General features: G+C 38.6%; 1 protein-coding gene across 3 annotated transcripts in view; it reads left to right on the forward strand.

Moving 5' to 3' along the window:
* FHIP1A (FHF complex subunit HOOK interacting protein 1A) overlaps window positions 1-20238 on the forward strand; it is a 264110-nt gene that overhangs the window by 65385 nt on the left and 178487 nt on the right. For all 3 annotated transcript variants that reach the window (XM_082463305.1, XM_082463308.1, XM_082463307.1), the window contains exon 2: window positions 11706-11832. The gene's annotated coding sequence lies outside the window, so the exon portion shown is untranslated. The remainder of the gene's footprint in view (window positions 1-11705; window positions 11833-20238) is intronic.

The following is a 20238-nucleotide window of genomic DNA, read 5'->3' on the forward strand; positions in this document are numbered from 1 at the left end:
CAACTGCTAACAGCTATAAAAGAGGAAATCGACAGTAACACAATAATAGTGGGGGACTTTTACACCTCACTTACACCAATGGACAGATCATCCAAAATGAAAATAAATAAGGAAAAAGAAGCTTTAAATGACACAATAGATCAGAGAGATTTAATTGATATTTATAGGACATTCCATCCAAAAACAGCAGATTACACTTTCTTCTGCAGTGTGCATGGAACATTCTCCAGGATAGATCACATCTTGGGTCACAAATCAAGCCTCAGTAAATTTAAGAAAATTGAAAGCATATCAAGCATCTTTTCTGGCCACAACGCTATGAGATTAGAAATGAATTACAGGGAAAAAAACGTAAAAAACACAAACACATGGAGGCTAAACAATAGGTTACTAAATAACCAAGAGATCACTGAAGAAATCAAAGAGGAAATCAAAAAATACCTAGAGACAAATGACAATGAAAACACGACGATCCAAAACCTATGGGATGCAGCAAAAGCAGTTCTAAGAGGGAAGTTAATAGCTATACAAGCCTACCTCAAGAAACAAGAAAAATCTCAAGTATACCATCTAACCTTACACTTAAAGGAACTAGAGAAAGAACAAACAAAACCCAAAGTTAGCAGAAGGAAAGAAATCATAAAGTTCAGAGCAGAAATAAATGAAATAGAAACAAAGAAAACAATAGCAAAGATCAATAGAACTAAAAGCTGGTTCTTTGAGAAGATAAACAAAATTGATAAACCATTAGCCAGACTCATCAAGAAAAAGAGGGAGAGGACTCAAATCAATAAAATTAGAAATGAAAAAGCAGAAGTTACAACAGACACTGCAGAAATACAAAGCATCCTAAGAGACTACTACAAGAAACTCTATGCCAAAAAAATGGACAACCGGGAAAAAATGGATGAATTCTTAGAAAGGTGTAACCTTCCAAGATGGAACCAGGAAGAAATAGAAAATATGAACAGACCAATCACAGGTAATGAAATTGAAGCTGTGATTAAAAATCTTCCAACAAACAAAAGTCCAGGACCAGATGGCTTCACAGGTGAATTCTATCAAACATTTAGAGAAGAGCTAACACCCATCCTTCTCAAACTCTTCCAAAAAATTGCAGAGTAAGGAACACTCCCAAACTCATTGTATGAGACCACCATCACCCTGAAACCAAAACCAAGCAAAGATACTACAAAAAAAGAAAATTACAGACCAATATCACTGTTGAATATAGATGCAAAAATCCTCAACAAAATACTAGCAAACAGAATCCAACAACACATTAAAAGGGTCATACACCATGATCAAGTGGGATTCATCCCAGGGATGCAAGGATTCTTCACTATACACAAATCAATCAATGTGATACACCATATTAACAAACTGAAGAATAAAAACCATACAATCATCTCAATAGAGGCAGAAAAAGCTTTTGACAAAATTCAACACCCATTTATGATAAAAACTCCCTGGAAAGTGGGCACAGAGGGAACCTACCTCAACATCATAAAAGCCACATACGACAGACCCACAGCAAACATCATTCTCAATGGTGAAAAACTGAAAGCATTTCCTCTAAGGTCAGGAACAAGACAAGGATGTCGACTGTCACCACTATTATTCAACATAGTTTTGGAAGTCCTATCCATGGCAATCAGAGAAGAAAAAGAAATAAAAGGCATACAAATTGGATAAGAAGAGGGAAAACTGTCACTGGTTGTAGATGATATGATACTATACATAGAGAATCCTAAAGATGCCACCAGAAAATTATTATAGCTAATCAATGAATTTGGTAAAGTTGCAGGGTAAAAAATTAATGCACAGAAATCTCTTGCATTCCTATACACTAATGATGAAAAACCTGAAAGAGAAATTAAGGAAACACTCCCATTTACCACTGCAACAAAAAGAATAAAATACGTAGGAATAAACCTACCTAGGGAGACAAACGACCGCTATGCAGAAAAGTATAAGACACTGATGAAAGAAATTAAAGATGATACCAAGAGATGGAGAGATTTACCATATTCGTGGATTGGAAGAATCAATATTGTGAAAATGACTATACTACCCAAAGCAATCTACGGATTCAATGCAATCCCTATCAAATTACCTGTGGCATTTTTTACAGAACGAGAAGAAAAAAATCTTAAAATTTGTATGGAGCCACAAGACTCCAAATAGCCAAAGCAGTGTTGAGGGAAAAAAACGGAGCTGGAGGAATCAGACTCCTTGACTTCAGACTATACTACAAAGCTACAGTAATGAAGACAATATGGTACTGGCACAAAAACAGAAATATAGATCAATGGAACAGGATATAGAGCCCAGAGATAAACCCACACACCTATGGTGAACTGATCTATGACAAAGGAGGCAAGGATATACAACGGAGAAAAGACAGTCTCTTCAATAAGTGGTGCTGGGAAAACTGGACAGCTACATGTAAAAGAATGAAATTAGAATACTCCTTAACATCATGCACAAAAATAAACTCCAAATGGATTTGAAACCTAAATGTAAACCGGACACTATAAAACTCTTAGAGGAAAACATAGGAAGAACACTCTTTGACATAAATCACAGCAAGATCTTTTTTGATCCACCGCCTAGAATAATGGAAATAAAAACAACAATAAACAGATGCGACCTAATGAAACTTCAAAGCCTTTGCAAAGCAAAGGAAACTACAAACAAGATGAAAAGACAACCCTCAGAATGGGAGAAAATATTTGCAAATGAATCAACAGATAAAGGATTAATCTCCAAAATATATAAACAGCTCATGCAGGTCAATATTAAAAAAACAAACAATCTAATCCGAAAATGGGCAGAAGGCCTAAATAGACATTTCTCCAAAGAAGACATGCAGATGGCCAAGAAGCACTTGAAAAGCTGCTCAACATCACTAATTATTAGAGAAATGCAAATCAAAACTACAATGAGGTATCACCTCACACCAGTTCACATGGGGATCATCAGAAAATCTACAAACAACAAAGGCTGGGGAGAGTGTGGAGAAAAGGGAACCCTGTTGCACTGTTGGTGGGAATGTAAATTGATACAGCCACTATGGAAAACAGTATGGCAGTTCCTTAAAAAACTAAAAATAGAATTAACATATGACCCAGCAATCCCTACTGGGCATATACCTAGAGAAAACCATAATTACAAAAGACACATGCACCCAATGTTCATTGCAGCACTATTTACAATAGCCAGGTCATGAAGGCAACTAAATGCCCATCGACAGACAAATGGGTAAAGAAGAGTGGTACATATATACAATGGAATATTACTCAGCCATAAAAAGGAACGAAATTGGGTCATTTGTAGAGACATGGATGAATCTAGAGATTGTCATACAGAGTGAAGAAAGTCAGAAAGAGAAGAGCAAATATTGTGTATTAACACATATATGTGGAACCTAGAAGAATGTTACAGATGAATTGTTTTGCAGGGCAGAAATTGAGACACAGATGTAGAGAACAAACATATGGATACCAAGGGGTGAAAGCGGCGGGGGAGTGGGAATGGTGGTGGGATGAATTGGGAGATTGGGATTGACGTGTATACACTGATATGTATAAAATGGATGACTAATAAGAGCCTGCTGTATAAAAAAATAAATAAAATTCAAAAATTAAAAAAAAATAGATTCACCATAATCTTTTGTGGTTTTTTAAAAAAATCATTATGTTAGTGAGAATCAAGGGCATTGTTGAATGTAGTTGTAGTTCATTCATCTTCATTGCTGTAGGTTATTCCATTGTATAAATATACCATTATTTATCCATTCTACCGCTGATGGATATTTGGGTTGTTTTCTATTTTGGACCATCAAAAATAATACCGCTATGAAAAAAAAAAGAAAGAAAAATAGATTCACACCAGTATCAGTTTGTAGATTTAAATTAATTAAAATGAAATAAAATTAAACTTTCAGTCCCTTAGTCGCAGGCACCACATCCCAAGTTCCAGTGACCATGCATGGCTAGCGGTGACCTTGTTGGACAAGTGTAGGGTTGGAGATTATCTCTTTGGGCTCCAAAGCCAGTCTGTGGGCGCCATCTTCTGATTCTTTTGCTTACCTTGTAAAGGGACATCTACTTTCAATGGAGTCACTAACTTGCACTTTAGTATTCATAAGATATATGAGCATTTTCTGTGGCCTAAAAGCACCTGTCATTTGTTTGAAGGGTTAGGGGTAGGGAATTGGAAGTTTGACTTGGGTTTCAGTCCCAGCTCTGCCAGTGAATGATTTTACTTCATCTCTTTAAGCTTCAGCTTTCTTGTCTATCAAATGGGTGTTCATTCATTCATTCAGTTGTTCATTCCCTCATTCAACAAATATTAAGTAGTTTCTGCATGCCCGGCCTAGCAGATGAAACTCCTGCTCTTAATGGAGATGCAACTCCTTCTCTTCATGGAGCTTACATTCTACTGGGGGAGATGGAATGTAAATTAAAAGAAGTGAAACATAATATATGTTAGATGGTGACAGTTGCTACAAACAAAAATAGAACAGGGTCAGGGAATGAGTGACAAGATTGGAAGGTGTTTCCTGTCTGTTTTACATGGGGTAGACAGTAGACAGGGAGGGCCTTTATGTGGAGGTGCTGTGTCGGCAGAAGCGTACATGGAGACAGGAAGGATAGAGGAGGCTATCTGGGGATGGAGGATCTCGGAGAACAACAGGTCTGGCAGGAGCGGCACAGTCCTGGAGGGGGAGCAGTGAGGAGAGCGGGAGTACAGTGGGTGAGGGCCCGTGCAGCCGTGGTGCCAGCGCACACCTGGCGGGGCTGCTTAGAGGATGGAGTGAGATGACGTTTGTGTGCTTTGTACACATTAAAAGAATAATACGCCATAACAAGTGAGGATTGTTTTAGGAATGCAGGAGGGTTCAGTAGTACGAAATTTATTAAAGACATTCATCATCTTGTTAAATGTAAATAGAAAAAATCATATGACCATTTTTATAGAGAAGACATCTAATAAAATTCAGTATCCTTATTGATTTTTTTAAAAAACCGTCAAAATATAGTAGGAAAGTATTCTTAGTAAAATATGTCTTTCTCAATCTAAAAACCATCTCAGGCTTAATAGGAAATTTGAGACCATTAAAGCCAGAAACAAAATAAGGATGTCCACTATTTTCACTCTTTATTAATGGTGTTTTGGAATCACAAGTTAATGTAGGTGGACAACAGAAAGAAAATAAAGTTATAAAGGTATAAAAACTAGTCATATATTCCTATCATTTCCAAATAAATGATAGGAATATATGACTAGAATACTCAAGATTATCAAGTGAAAAACTAATTATAAAGAATAAGATAATTTATAAATGTGCCTGGATACCAAGGTAATATGTCAGCATTCATAGCTTTCATATATACAAACAACTAGTTTGAATGTAGCAGAAGAAAAAACAGTTACCATAAAAAAGGATAAAATACCTAAGAATAAACTTAAGAAATATGTATGATGTGTGTGAAGGAGTTTAAAAATGCTCCTGAGGGATACACAAAAGATGTGAAAATGCCTGTCGTATTCTTGGATATAGAGATGCCAGTTCTCGTTAAACTAATGTGTATGTTTAATGTAATTCCAATAAAAATAACAACAGGACTTTGGGGGAGCTAAACAACCTTATTCTATGCTCACATAGAAAAATAAGTAAGCATGAATAGCTAGGCCAATTAGGCTACAATAATTGAAACATTTGTGTTACCAAATATCAAGTTAGTTGGAGAAAGTTGCTGTGTTCAGTAAACAGTGGTGGGATAACCAGGTGGCCATCTGGACGGGGGAAAGAAAAAGCTATTTAGAGCAATATCTCAAGTGTTAAGCCAAAATTGATCCATATTAAACAGAAATTTTAAAAATAAAGTATATTATAGAAGAAAACATGGGAAAGTTATTTTATAATATTGGAGTGTATATGGCCTTTCTAAGTAAGACAGAAAAGAGAGAAGCCGTAAGAGATTGATAAACTTGATTACATTAAAAAACTAACAGAAAAAATCCTGCATAAGGGAAGACAAAGAACAAGAAAATGGGGAAAAAATTTTGCTTCTCATATCACAAAGGGACTAATTTCCCTAATAAAGAGCTTCTACAAATCTATAAGAAAAAGTCCAACAACCCAGTAGAAAAATGGACAAAGGATATAGTCTTCAGAAAGAGAGATAACAGTGTCTTTTAAACATATGAAGAAGATGCTTAACTCTGCTCATTATAAGAGGTAGTCACATTAGAACTAAACCGAGGTACCATTCATTACTATTAGATGGGCAAAGATTAAGAAGTTCTATAACCTACTGTGTAGAGATAATGAGTGCAAAACAATAGTCTCTTTAGTGGGCAGTTTGGCAAAATCTGTAGTATGAAAAATCTCATATCCTTTGACTAGGAACTCCAGTTCTAGAAATTTATCCTAGGTACAAATAATTGAGTACATTCCTCTAGATATACATACATTCATATATACTATGAATGTATCCTACATATACATACATATTACGTTCATGAGAAAATGATTTATATACAGAGATACTTATGTAGTAATGTTTATAAAATGGCTAAAGATTGGAAACAACCAAAATGTTCATCCATGGGAGACTGAATTAATACATTGTGTTACTGTACTGCTGTACATTAGAAAACTGTGCAGTCATAAAAAGATAACAGTGAATCTCTTTATGTATCATTTTGGAAACATTGCCAATATGTATTGTTTGGTGAAAAATGCGAGGTACAGAACAGTGTATATGATATGTTTATTTATTTGTTAAAAATGTTTTCTTGTTTATGAATAGATACAGGCTCTGGGGAGTATAATTTGAATTTGAATACATCCTACCCCTTCTCAAAAAGAAATTGTAGTTAGCACAGTGCCTTGCACTTAGCACTTATTACTTGGTGGTGGTGGTTGTTATTTTCATTGTAATCACAGGGGTCCTTTACCTCAAGAGTTGATTTTTTTTTTTTTAAGATTTATTATTTATTTATTTTTTAGGCTGTGTCGGGTCTTAGTTGTGGTACGCGGGATCTTCGTTGCGGTGTGGGATCTTTCGTTGTGGTGAGCGGGTTTCTCTCTAGTTGTGGCGTGCGGGTTTTCTCTTCTCTAGTTGTGGCGTACAGGCTCCAGGGCGTGTGGGCTCTCTAGTTTGCAGCACGCAGGCTCTAGTTGAGGCGCACGAGCTCAGTAGTTGTGGTGAACGGGTTTAGTTGCCCCGTGGCATGTGGGATCTTAGTTCCCTGACCAGGGATCTAACCCCGCGTCCCCTGCATTGCAAGGCAGATTCTTTACAACTGGACTACCAGGGAAGTCCCAAGAGTTGATTTTTAACAGTTGGGTCTGGAAGAAGAAGCCAGTCTCACTATAAATGCTGCTTAATGGGTGCCATGTTATTCATCAAAAATGCTATATGTGCTTCCTGAAGGATGCTTCTTGGAGGATGTCAGTACAGGTTCTGCAAACAAAAAATGTCAAATAAGATTGGGAAACGTTGTATATATTAAACAAAACTAAGTGGGCTTCTTTCCTGTAGGCCTTCTTCAAGCCTTTATACACATGATGCGCTTTGTGAATATTTGAGAGGGATATTTTAGAATGTAGCATTTTCCAAATCTGCTTAATTACAGAACCTTAAGCAACAATGACTACTACTTTTTTTTTCTTTAAGAAACAGCTTAGGAATAGTTGTTACATTGGGAAATATCACTTAATACTTAGATTTTGATTTTGTTAATCTTCGTTATTCATTTTGATCAGCCAGTATTCTTGATTCATTTCTGAGATGCCCATAGTCTGTCTCTGTCTGCTCTTCCTCCTCGGTGATGTGCTGTAGCTCAGTCATTTGTTTCATGGTTGGGACCTTCCCAAAGTCATCCAAATTACACTGTGTTTCTTGGGTGAAGAAGATAATCTATATAATTAATGTAAAATCTCAGGGATTGATTGGATGGAACTGGAGATTGAAGCTTCATTTGGTTCCACTTTTCCCAAGCTTTAAAAGTTTTGCTCTTTGGGGGAAATGAAATAGACTTAATGGGTAGATAGTTGAGGAATTGTGAGTTTAATGTGGAGGAGATCGCATCACCGTGGGTTGGAAGATACGGGTTCTACCTCTGTCTTCCCTAAAGTCACTTAGCTTCCCTGTGCTTTATTTTTTTATCTGTAAAATTCAGGGACTGGGTTTAGATACAACCATTTTAAGACTCTTGAGTTATTATTAATATTCTTTTTTTAAAATTAATTATTTTTTAAATTATTTATTTTTGGCTGTGTTGGGTCTTTGTTGCCGCACGTGGGCTTGAGCTTTCTCTAGTTGCAGTGAGCTGGGGCTATTCTTCAGTTGCGGTGTGCGGGCTTCTCGTTGTGGAGCATGCACTCTAGGCATGTGGGCTTCAGTAGTTGTGGCACACGGGCTCAGCAGTTGTGGCTCGCGAGCTCAGTAGTTGTGGCTCATGGGCTTAGTTGCTCCGTGGCATGTGGGATCTTCCCAGACCAGGGCTCAAACCCGTGTCCCCTGCATCGGCAGGCGGATTCTTAACCACTGCACCACCAGGGAAGTCCCTTATTAATATTAAGTGGAATAGTGAAGACTGTGGGCCTTGGTAGAACATTTTGTTCTTCTCTGCAAGTTTCCACATAACCTGTCTCAGTTTGGCTCTTTTGGAGAATGAAATTATTCAATAATTAACTCATCGTCAACTCCACGTATTTGAAAACTTGTTGAACTGTTCGAGACTTGTAGTTGATTGATTGATTTGTTAATTACTCTCCAGGAAAGCACTTGATTATAACACGGGTCAGTTAATCCAGTGCTATGGAAAAATCCACACCTCCTGTAAAAACGCCCCTCTGCATTCATTTCGTCGATACAGAGAGAAATCTGTGATGTGGATATTAATTCTCTCCGCCCACAACACGCACGGTGTTCATTTGGCGGTTTGCTGTGCTTTTTGTGCACTCTTTGCCTATTAACAGATTTATGCACTCAGCACAGTAGAGGTCTGAATTCACTGAATTTATGCCATCTGGAAATGAGGTTTAAATTTTGTTCCTCTGTTGAATTTAGGGATGTGACATAGCCACTGCACAGAAGGATTCTGAGGCTGGATTTGGTTTTACTATGTGGAGGTAGCATGTTTTGTTAGAAGGAAAGCACTTGCCTGGACAGAGATTTTGGGTGTGACTGAATTGTTAACTGCCAACTTCCCCACATTTTAGCAGGAGACATATTTTGTTTTTAAATGAGATGACAATGAGAGAATTACCAAGAGCCAGTGAATTTTAAGAGAGTACTTTCAGTTTACTTGAGTTTTGTTTAACCTTGCTTTTGATGTCATTCTGTGCATTACTGTCAAGGGACTCAGCTTCCTTTGAAGTCTCCAAGTGTGGCTGCTAGTGGAATCACGGTGGTAGAATATGAGTGGTTCTCAGTAAAGCCCTTACTGATACACAGGGAGGCATTATTACCTAACTAAAAGCATATGTGTGTGAGTACCTACAATGTAGTGGAAGGGGAGAATGTATGTTAATGGACACTGAAGTGGGAGCAGTATTTCTCATGAATTAGAGATGCCCTTTCATAATTCAAGAGTCACAGAATGAGAAAAGGCTTGAAATCACCTGAAAAGCATCTGGAAGCAATATGTAATTCTTAAGAGGCAGTAGGAGAACCTGTCTCTCTCCAGGACACGATGATAAAACAGTTCATGTGGGACTATGGAAGAAGTAGAATTCTCTTGCTTGTAAGCCATTGTAAAACGGCTTGCGAATAAATGCCCGGAGATTTGATTATGAATTATACTGCAAGGTCCCAGGTGCTTTATAATTGAGTAGAGTGAAGAGGGTGGATTTGAAGGTACTGACGAAATTTTAATAAGAAGAATTTGTTTATTTGCATGTCAAATGTTATCCTTTGCTTCTCATGCCCCATATGCACTCTTCGTGTGCCCAGGCATTACAACTGTGCCTAGTTTTGAAGCTTTAGGTCAAGTTGAGGTCCCTTCCTCCATTTTTTTCCCTTTCACAAAACATTTGTTATAAGAAAAGGTATTGCATTCCAAGTCTTTGAGGCATCTATAGGTCAAACACACACACACACACACACACAAAACCTCTTACTGTGACTTCTAGGGAACCATCCTTTAATATACAGGGCTGTTCCAGAAAAATTATTATGTTAGTGAGCAGTGCATCCTTGCTACGCAGAGATTTTGAAAAGACCTATTTGTTGTACTAGACTCTGACTTGAATTGTTCACCTTAACCCATCTAAAGTTGGGGAAATACTTATAAATACTTCTAACTATATCAGAACAAGTTGCTTCTTGTTTCTTGCTTTGCGTAAGTGATCGTGATCATATGTAATTACAACATTGTACTCTGTTTTTTCTTTCTTCTTTATGTGATAAATGGCGTTTTCTCACTTTATTAAAACTCAAAATTTTCTGACAGCTGTCAAAATTGCGGTTAACTAAATTATGTCATTTTGTCACATTTACTTAACTCTTCTTCCCCAGTTATTGAGCATTTCAATGGTTCCCATGCTTTAACTTTAAGTATAGTATTTTGTTTTCTTAAAAAGTGTTTTTTTCTTGGTCATTTTCTCTAGCTTCCACCTGTTCTGATCTAGAATAGCGGCTTCTCATGGGGTTTGTTTAGCATTTGCATTAGCTTCTGCCTTTCGTGCTCTAACTGCTTGGGGTTAGTCTCTTTGCTGTGCTTTCCGGGACACCTCTTCTCTGCACTATTTATCTTAGGTGGGATAATTTCCCAGCCTTCTTTAAGCTCATGTTTTTCTGCTTGTACAGTAGGGATTAAGCCATGCATTTGTGTTGTGAAACTGATCTTCCCAGTTAGGCCTGATGCTATGAAATGTGTGTCTAAGACCAAAGTAAACTTTACCCATGGGATGGCAGAAAACTAAACTTTCAACTATCAGTGTTTGGATAGGTCAGAGGTACCAGGGAATATTTGGGGAGTATCACACTTTTTAAAAAAGCAGGTCACGAAAGTTGTTTGTGGTCCTCTTCTTGCTATTTTATATTTTGTTGTCCTTATAATATGATGCTGCTGTTGCATGGATATGGATTTATTTAGTTTCACATTTTTTTCCCTTCTAAAAGAAGTATATAATTACTTACCATCTCTTGGAGGACAGAAGAATCCTTCTCTACTTTCTGCTACCCAGTGGGAGTCTTTCATTTCTGGCTAGCATTCAGAATTCTAAGTAAAGATTTGATTTTTGCATATAACTTAAAAAAGAAATATTTATTTATTGATTGATCTGGCTCTGCTGGGTCTCAGCTGTGGCACACAGGATCTTCGTTGCCCCGTGCGGGATCCTCATTGTGGCATGCGGGATCTTTAGTTGTGGCATGCAGGCTCCTAGCTGGGGCACCCGGGACCCAGCTCCCCGACCAGGGGTCAAACCCTGCCACCTCCCCACTCCCCCACCCCCCTGCCACTGGGAGTGCAGAGCCTCAACCACTGGACTACCAGGGAGGCCCCTTGTTTATAACTTTTTTTTAATAATAAGTGCAATCTGAGGAGAACCCATTCAGTGCACAACAAATGGTGGTAAATATGGGGGAGAAAAACTGGAGAAATTTAGATTGGGTTTTTTGCGGTTTATCAATGATTCTGGGGCTTTTTAAAAAATTTTTTTTTATTCCTTTCTGTAGATTTTGGAAGTCTTCTTCTGGGAGTTGCCAGCAGTGCCAAGTGTTGGAGAAATCTTTTCTGCCCCTCTGATAGAGTGAAGTGAGCAAACGCAACCTAGCAGAAGGCTGGTGAAGAGAGCACTCACAGGTGATGTCGTCTTTTCTTATCACTATTGAGATGTGTTCAGTAATGTTCAGTAATAAACTTAAAAAAAAAGTAAGCGTACTTGAATTGACACATCCAAGTGTTGACAGAAGAAAAATGCACAACCTGGAAGTTTCGAGTTAGGTTTTATTCGGGGACCTTACTGAGGACTATAGGCCAGGAGACAGCCTCTCAGGTAGCTCTGAGGAGCTGCTCCGGAGAGTTGAGGGAAGAGCCAGGATGTACAGGCGTATTGGGCTGGAAAAAAAATGTAGTTGAACATCAAAAGATAACTGCTAATCACAAAAACAGACATAGCAAGTTAATGATTTTAGTGCTTTTCTATATATGGGAAGACGTAAGAATCTGGGCTGAACGGAATTATTCCTTAGATATGCATCTTAACTATCTAGGGCCAGTATTCAAAGCACAAAATGCTTCCTGTTTTTCTCTATCCTGAATTCCCCTCTGCGTACCATCAGTGGGGGTGGGGTGGGATGCTGCAGCGGCTGATGGCTTGGTCCTTGTTTACTAGAATGGCAGCAACATTCTTTGTTTACTGGAATGGCAGGCAACGTTGCCTGTCCACAGACGTGAACATTATCTTGTTCAAAGCAGTGTTTCTGAGAGGCTACACTCTCTCCTCTTCTCAAAACATTTAAGCATTTTTTCTTTGGGAACTGCATCTTGATCCTCTGGTAGCATTCATTTAAACATCCTATTTCCTTTCTTTTTTTAAAAAAAATTAATTAATTAATTTTTGGCTGCATCGGGTCTTCGTTGCTGCACGTGGGCTTTCTCTAGTTGCGGCGAGCGGGGGGCTACTCTCCATTGTGGTGCGTGGGCTTCTCATTGCGGTGGCTTCTCTTGTTGTGGAGCACGGGCTCTAGGTGTGTGGGCTCGGTAGTTGAGGCTCACGGGCTCTAGAGCGCAGGCTCAGTAGTTGTGGCGCACGGGCTTAGTTGCTCCACAGCATGTGGGATCTTCCCGGACCAGGGCTCGAACCTGTGTCCGCTGCGTTGGCAGGCGGATTCTTAACCACTGCACCACCAGGGAAGCCCCTATTTTATTTCTTTTTTAAACTATATTGGAGTATAGCCGATTAACAATGTTGTGATAGTTTCAGGTGCACAGCAAAGCGACTCGGCCATACATATACATGTATCTAAACATCCTATTTTCTGTGGTGGCAAATCTCAACCCTGTGAGGGTGTATTTGGGAAGTAATCTAAATGTCTTCAGAGCTACGGAATCTGGGAAGTTCTAATTTTGATCAGGAGCAATAACGTAATGAAACCAGTTTCTCTTTTTATAATTTGTATATGTGTTTGAACGCTTATACACTGTATTGAAAGTTAATTCTAGAAAGAGGTGACTCTAAGTTTCAAACAATGGTAGTCTTGTTAAAATAAGTGATTAGACTTGTAGTTTACAGAGAAGCATATGCTATTTATTTGTATGTAAATATTAGTATTCTTTCTTATTAAAATTGATCAATCAGTCTGTCAGTATTGTAGAAAGGATTCCTATGTTTATCAGGTTGAATAAGATGAGAGTTAACTTCCTTATAAGGTATACCTCCAAGGCACTGTAATTAGCATCTTATTAGAGGTGTGTTTTGCATTGTTTCTCAAAACATTGTTAGAGTGCTTGTTAAAAAGCACATTGAAAATTCAAATTAGTAGGCCGCCATCTAGTGTATCAGAATCTGAATCAGAGTGCTGGGGGAAGGGTTTGGGAATCTGCATTTTACAAGTAAATACCACCCAAGATTGACACCCCCCAATGCGATAAAAGCATACTTCTACCTAATCTTTGTATTTTTGGTTTTAAAGGTGTTGTAATCACCTTGATTTTTGCTTTGAATAAAACAGTGTTTTAGTATACTGTTGTGACACAGGGTTATGTTCTCAAATACCTTTTTATTAGATCAAATTAAGAATGTAACTGAATAAAACTATACTTTGAACTTTATGTCTAAATTCAAAATGGATATATTTTTCATTGGATGCAAATGGATAAATCTGTTTTTTAACCTCTAGATGCCGAATACTAAGTTTTTTGAAATATCTTTATGAAATATCTTCTTAATTTGCCAGTAAGTTGTACGTCAGATATCTTATCCAGATGGAGGGTTAAGAGTAATGGGGTAGTGTCGTGGTCCGAACGCAGGTTGGAAAAGAATTTCCAGACACAAGGCAGAATGTAAAGAAGATAGAATTTATTAGAGAGCAGGGTCACTGCCAGAACAGCAGGCCAACTTCCTAGTAGTCTGGGAGAGTCGAGCCCAAACATGTGCTATTGATCAGTTTTTATAGCCAGAAAATAAAGGGACGGTCCAAGGTGAAAATTTCATTTACTGATTGGTTAAGGCACATATACCTTCCTTCTATAGGGTGGGAGTGGGACAGGGCAGATGCCTTTCCTTATTTGGGACAGGTCCCGTTGCCCAGATGGGCGTTGCCCAGGTGGCCTCAGGAATTTCGTAACCACCGCAACTTGGTGGGGAGGGCGATTAAGAGTCCGGTAAGGGGGTGTGACGTTGAAACTTTTTCAGGCAGGGTTGTCCTTTGTCCTTGAAGCACCATTGTCCTTGGAGCACCACAGGTAGGTATTAGAGGCCCCTGGAGTCTGTGCTATGCTACTCTAGCATCCAGTCAAGCATTTTTCAGTAAACATTGTGATGAAACCTTTGCTGTGCAATTTATCATTCAAACAGGTGAAATCCTTTCTTTATAGTGCTCTGAGATTTTATGAAGCTCTTTGAATACCCCAAATGAAATGGAGTATTAACATCAAGTACTAGACTTTGATAGCATGTTATTTTCATTACCATGTACATTCTTTAGTAACCCTTCCTATAAAGTTATTAATTTTACAGAATGTAAGCTTTGTGTATAAAGTATGTTATTTTTTAGATATTTTCAATTCTACAGATTATACCTTTACTTGCAAAGATATATACAATATTATAGCATTCTGTGCATGTTAATATTAAGAGATAATACACTTTATGTAAGCTAAAAATGGGACTATAGATTTATAAGTTAAGTCTATTACAAGAAAATATTTCACTAAGTTTATACTTAAAAAATTGTGTTAAAATACACAACACAAAATTTACCATTTTAACCATTTTTTTTTTTAAACTTTTTTTTAAATTTTTTTTTAAATTTAATTTTATTTATTTATTTATTTATGGCTGTGTTGGGTCTTCGTTTCTGTGCGAGGGCTTTCTCTAGTTGTGGCAAGCGGGGGCTACTCTTCATCGCGGTGTGCGGGCCTCTCACTATCGTGGCCTCTCTTGCTGCGGAGCACAGGCTGCAGACGCGCAGGCTCAGTAATTGTGGCTCATGGGCCCAGCTGCTCCGTGGCATGTGGGATCTTCCCAGACCAGGGCTCGAACCCATGTCCCCTGCATTGGCAGGCAGATTCTCAACCACCGCACCACCAGGGAAGCCCCCATTTTAACCATTTTTAAGTGTATAGTTCCAGTATTGTTAAGTATATTCACATTATTGTGCAACCAATTTCCAGAATGTTTTCATCTTGCAAAACTGAAATTCTCTACCCATTAAACAACTCCCCATTCTCCCCTCCCCCAGCCCCTGGCAACCACCATTCTACTTTCTGTCTCTATGAATTTAACTCTTCTAGATACCTCATGGAAGTGGATTCATACAGTGTTTGTCTTCCTGTGACAGGCTTATTTCACTTAGAGTAATGTCCTCAGGGTTCATCCATGTTGTAGAATGTGTTAGAATTTCCTTCCTTTTTAAGGCTGAATAATATTCCATTATACCCACACGCACACACACACATAAATACACATACACACCACATTTCGTGCATCCATTCATTCATTGATGGACATTTGGGTTGCTTCAACCTTTTGGCTATTATGAATAATGCTACTTGTACATGGGTATATAAATATCTGTTTGAATTCCTGCTTTCAGCTATTTTGGGTATATATCTAGAAGTGGAATAGCTGGATCATATGGTAATTCTATTTTTAATTTTTTTGAAGAACCACCATAATGTTTTCCACAGCAGCTACACCATTTTGTGTTCCTGCCAATAGTACACAAGCGTTCCAGTTTCTCCATATCCTCACCAACACTGTTTTTTTGTTTTGTTTTGTTTTTGATAGTAGCCATCCTGATGTGTGTGAGATGATATCTCATGGTTTTGATTTGCATTTCCATAATGGTTAGTAACGTTAAACATCTTTTCATATGCTTGTTAGCCATTTGTATATCTTCTTTGGAAAAATGTTTAGTCAGTGTCCTTTGCCCATGTTCTAATTGGGTCATTTGTCTTTTTGTTGTTGAGTTGTAGGAGTTCTTTACATATTCTGGATATTAACCCTTTATCAGATATATGGTTTACAAATATTTCCTCCCATTCTGTAGGCTGCCTTTTTACTCTGTTAATTATGTCCTTTGGTGCACAGAAGTTTTAAATTTTGATGTAGTCCAATTTGTCTGTTTTCACTTTTGTTGTCTATGCTTTTGGTGTCTTATCCAGGAAATCATTACCGAGTCTAGTATCATGAAGCATTTCCCCTATGTTTTCTTCTAAGAGTTTCATAGTTTTAAGTCTTATTTTAGGTCTTTGATTCATTTTGAGTTAATTTTTGTATATGGGGTAGAGTAAAGGTCCAGATTCATTCCTTTGCATGTGCATATCTGGTCTTCCCAACACTATTGCAGTGAAGTTTGTATTTTTAAAGACAGTTTAGGATAAGGAAAGGACAAACAGACAGTCATAATGTCACTGTTGGATCTATGTAGTAATTCCCATAAAGTCTCTTGCTTCTAATTAAGAATATATTTCAGAAACAAAACGGTATTGCATAGATTTGAAGCTCACCTTAGACTGAGATTTAATAATTGTAGGTAAGCATAGAGCCTATGTTTAAGTTTTATGTTAGTTATTTGGTGAGCAATGACTTATTATATTTGGAATTTGATGATGGTAAACTCTGAGTTTTGGTCTTCAGGTAGGGGTGTGTGTGTGTGTGTGTGTGTGTGTGTGTGTGTGTGTGTATGTCTGTCTGTCTGTGTCTGTGTCCTGTTATAGGGCTTGGCCAATGAGAGATCGTCTAATGTCTTAGGAAGCTTTAGTTTCAAGGCCATAAGCAGAATCGACATTCTTATGATAAAGAATAGCCTGTAATGAATCCTGGGAAAAACCTAAGCCAGCTTGAACCATTCATCTGTCTGGGTAGCAGAAGTTACTTGGATCCTGTTTTTGCCTCTTAGCTCTAAATAGCAGTATATGTGTTGACAGAATGATATTTACACTGGCTTTGAAAAGGTCAAAAACCAGATATTGTGCCTTTGGAAGTGAGGTTATTTTGGGGAAGACAGGAGGGTGTTGGGAGTTGGGTGGGGAGAGTACAAAAGCAAATATATGTAGCAAAGAGGAAAGCCTGAGCAAGGATACTTAGAAGGTAGAGGGAGCAGCTTAGCTGGGTGTAGGAGTAAAATGGATAATGAAAGGATCTAACACTTAGGTGTATTTCTTTGGAGGAAATGACAGCGGATACTAGAGGTAGCACAGTAAGAACCACAAGTGGAAAATGGGTTTGAAAAGAGGTGAAGACAATATGATGTAAAATGTGCACGACAGTCCTGAGGAGATGCTGTCAGTGGTATTCATCGTTATGGATTTTGGATGTGTTCTCAGAACAGTGAGACAAATAGCAGGTAGACAGAGGCAAGTACAGATATTCTGAGCCGTTGAGAGAATTCTATATTTGAATGTAGTGTTTCAGGGCTAAGGGCTGTCTATATGAGAAAAGAGGAGCAGTTAGAGTAGCCTTGGAATGCTGTTCTTTCTAATGTAATACCAGAATGTCTGAGTCATGCAGAACTGAGGTGGTGAGTGAGGAATGTTTCTCTGTGGCTTCCCTGGCTTTGTGTGGGACCAGTGGGAAACCATTTTCAAAAGTTGTTTTGAATTAAAATTTAGCCTCAAGACTGTTTTGGGATGTTCTGAGTAAATAACCCAAAAAAGATACTTAAAAACAACTTCTTACAGTCAAATAATCAAACCAGTTGCCTAATGCTGTCATTCTGAAATTTGTTCGTTCTGCACATATCTTTTCATAATTTTACGGATTTTAAAATCATGACCTGTCTCTACCTTGTTTTGTGAATTTAGTCTTTTTATTTATTCAGTCATTTTTGTCTCTTCTCATGTTCCCTGACCCTTATAATTTCATTCTAGCTTAGTCTGGGTCTTTTCCAGCTTTCTATGTCTCTTCCAATTGACCAGAAGGGCTTAGAATACATGTATGAAGTTTATATTTTGTCATGTTTTTCTATTTCATTTTCAGCATCATTCCTGAAATACCCTGCCTTTTCTTTAAGGGTCCAGGCTGCGTTGAGTTGATGTACTCAGAGAAGAGTCCAGACCAGAAGTTTGCAAAGTGTGGTCCCCAGGTGAGCAGCAGCAGCCTCACCTGGACACTTGTTAGAAATGTGAATTCTTGGGCTGAATCAGAAACTTTGAGAGTAGAGCTCAAAAATTTATATTTAGCAAGCCCTCTGGATAATTCTGATGCGTGTTAGAGTTTGAGTTGAGTTTGCTCTAGATGCTCTTGTTAGCTGTGTGCTGTTGTCCAAGCCATTCATTTTCTTTAGCCCTTGGTCTCCTGCTCAGGCAGATCAGGGCTTCCCAAATGTTGGAGTGCACGTGAATTGTCTGGTAAGCTTGTTTAAAAAATTTCAGAAAGTGGTACATTTTTCCTAACCTCGTACCCTGAGATTCTGACTCAGTGGTTTTGGATGACTGAGTTATCTGCTTTTCAGCAAGATTTCCTGAACAGTTCCCATATCTACGATCTGGACCAATGGCTATCTCTGTTTCCTCTAAGCCCCAAAGTGATTTAAAGTGGCTTTTTTGTGTTCAGTAACTGAAAGCTTCGGGGCCAGAACTTTATTTTCAAAATGCAGTTTGCATTATTTTTCAGTGAAGCCATTATGTTCTGCTTTCTTTCCTTGAAAAATGTGATTCTTTCTTGGCTACTCAGATTACTGTATGAGATTTTTCGCAGGCTTATCCTCATTGGTAAGGCAGTCTGCTCACTAAAAGAGCTCTCTGCGTCTTATAAACTTGGAGATTTCACTATGTGGTTCTTCTAGGTAATTTATAAAAAAAATTTAGTAAACTGTAAATGCTGGTTCTTAGGGAATACTATTTTTTATTGAGATCTTTTTGTCCCTACCCTTGATTTCCAATCTCTAAGCTGATTCCCTGTGCACGATGGTATGTCGCCCTTATCTCACTGTCATTCATGTTTTTGTTTCTTTAGTTTTTATGGTACAGCTTTATTAGAATTGTTTTTTGTGAGTCTTCCTCTTGTCTCTGTGACTGCTTCTTCCCAGTCTGTTTCCCTCTGTCTATCCTTTGAATGTCGGTGTTCCCTAGGGACTGCCCGAGTTCTTTTCTCCACATCTCACTATGCGCTGTCCCCTTGGGGCCTGCTTCTTCCTGTCTGCCAGGTCCTTGCTCAGATGTCTCCTTAGCTCCACCCTTTATAAAGTAGCATCTGACACTCACAACTCTCCTCTGAGCTGTAGCCCCATGTCATCGGCTGCCTCCTGGATGTCCTGCAGGCAGATTAGGTTAACATATCCGAGCTTGAACTCATCATTCTTCTCCCCTGGAATCTGCACTTCCTCTCGTGTTCTCCATCTTGGTGAATGACATCACCATCACCCTTTACATGGCTAATACTTATCCAGCATCTTCTACATGCCAGGTCTTGTTCTGAGAACTTCCGTGTAACTCTTCACAAAATCCTTTGAGATAGATTTTACTATTATTCCCACTATACAGATGCAGAAACTGGAGCACATGGCGTTTAAGTAACTTTCCCAAGGTCACAAAACCATTGTCTGGTAGAGATGGAATCCCAGAGCGAGGAATCTTAATCACTGTGCTCTGCTGCCTTCCTTTCTCAGTGGCCCAAGCCAGACATCCAGGATTACCCTTCCCCTTGTCCTGGACGTCTGCTCAGCCCTCTCCAGTCCACCTACTTAGTCTCTCTTCAAAGCACACTTCCATTTCTCTGCATTCCATCCTAAGTATTCTAGTTTGGACCTCCTTCATCGTTTGCCCCCACTGTTATAATGCTGTCCTCTTTCCATCCGTTTCTTTATATTACTGCCAGAGTGTCATTCTTCCTAGCAGTAAATCTCATCGTGACACTTGCCTGCACCTGCCAGACTCACCGTCCTCGATTGGTCATCCAGTGTTGGGCAAACCCTCTATTATCTACTTCATTGTTGAGCAAGCCCCACCAATTTGGAGGAACAGGACAATGCCACCATTTGAAGAATCTCGCCATGAGGAAGAGAGCTGGGAAGAGTCTTTGCCTCTTTCGGTCCTTAATTT

The sequence above is a fragment of the Balaenoptera physalus genome, assembly GCF_965194825.1.
Source record: "Balaenoptera physalus genome assembly, chromosome: 5".
In the NCBI taxonomy this organism is placed as follows: Eukaryota; Metazoa; Chordata; class Mammalia; order Artiodactyla; family Balaenopteridae; genus Balaenoptera; species Balaenoptera physalus.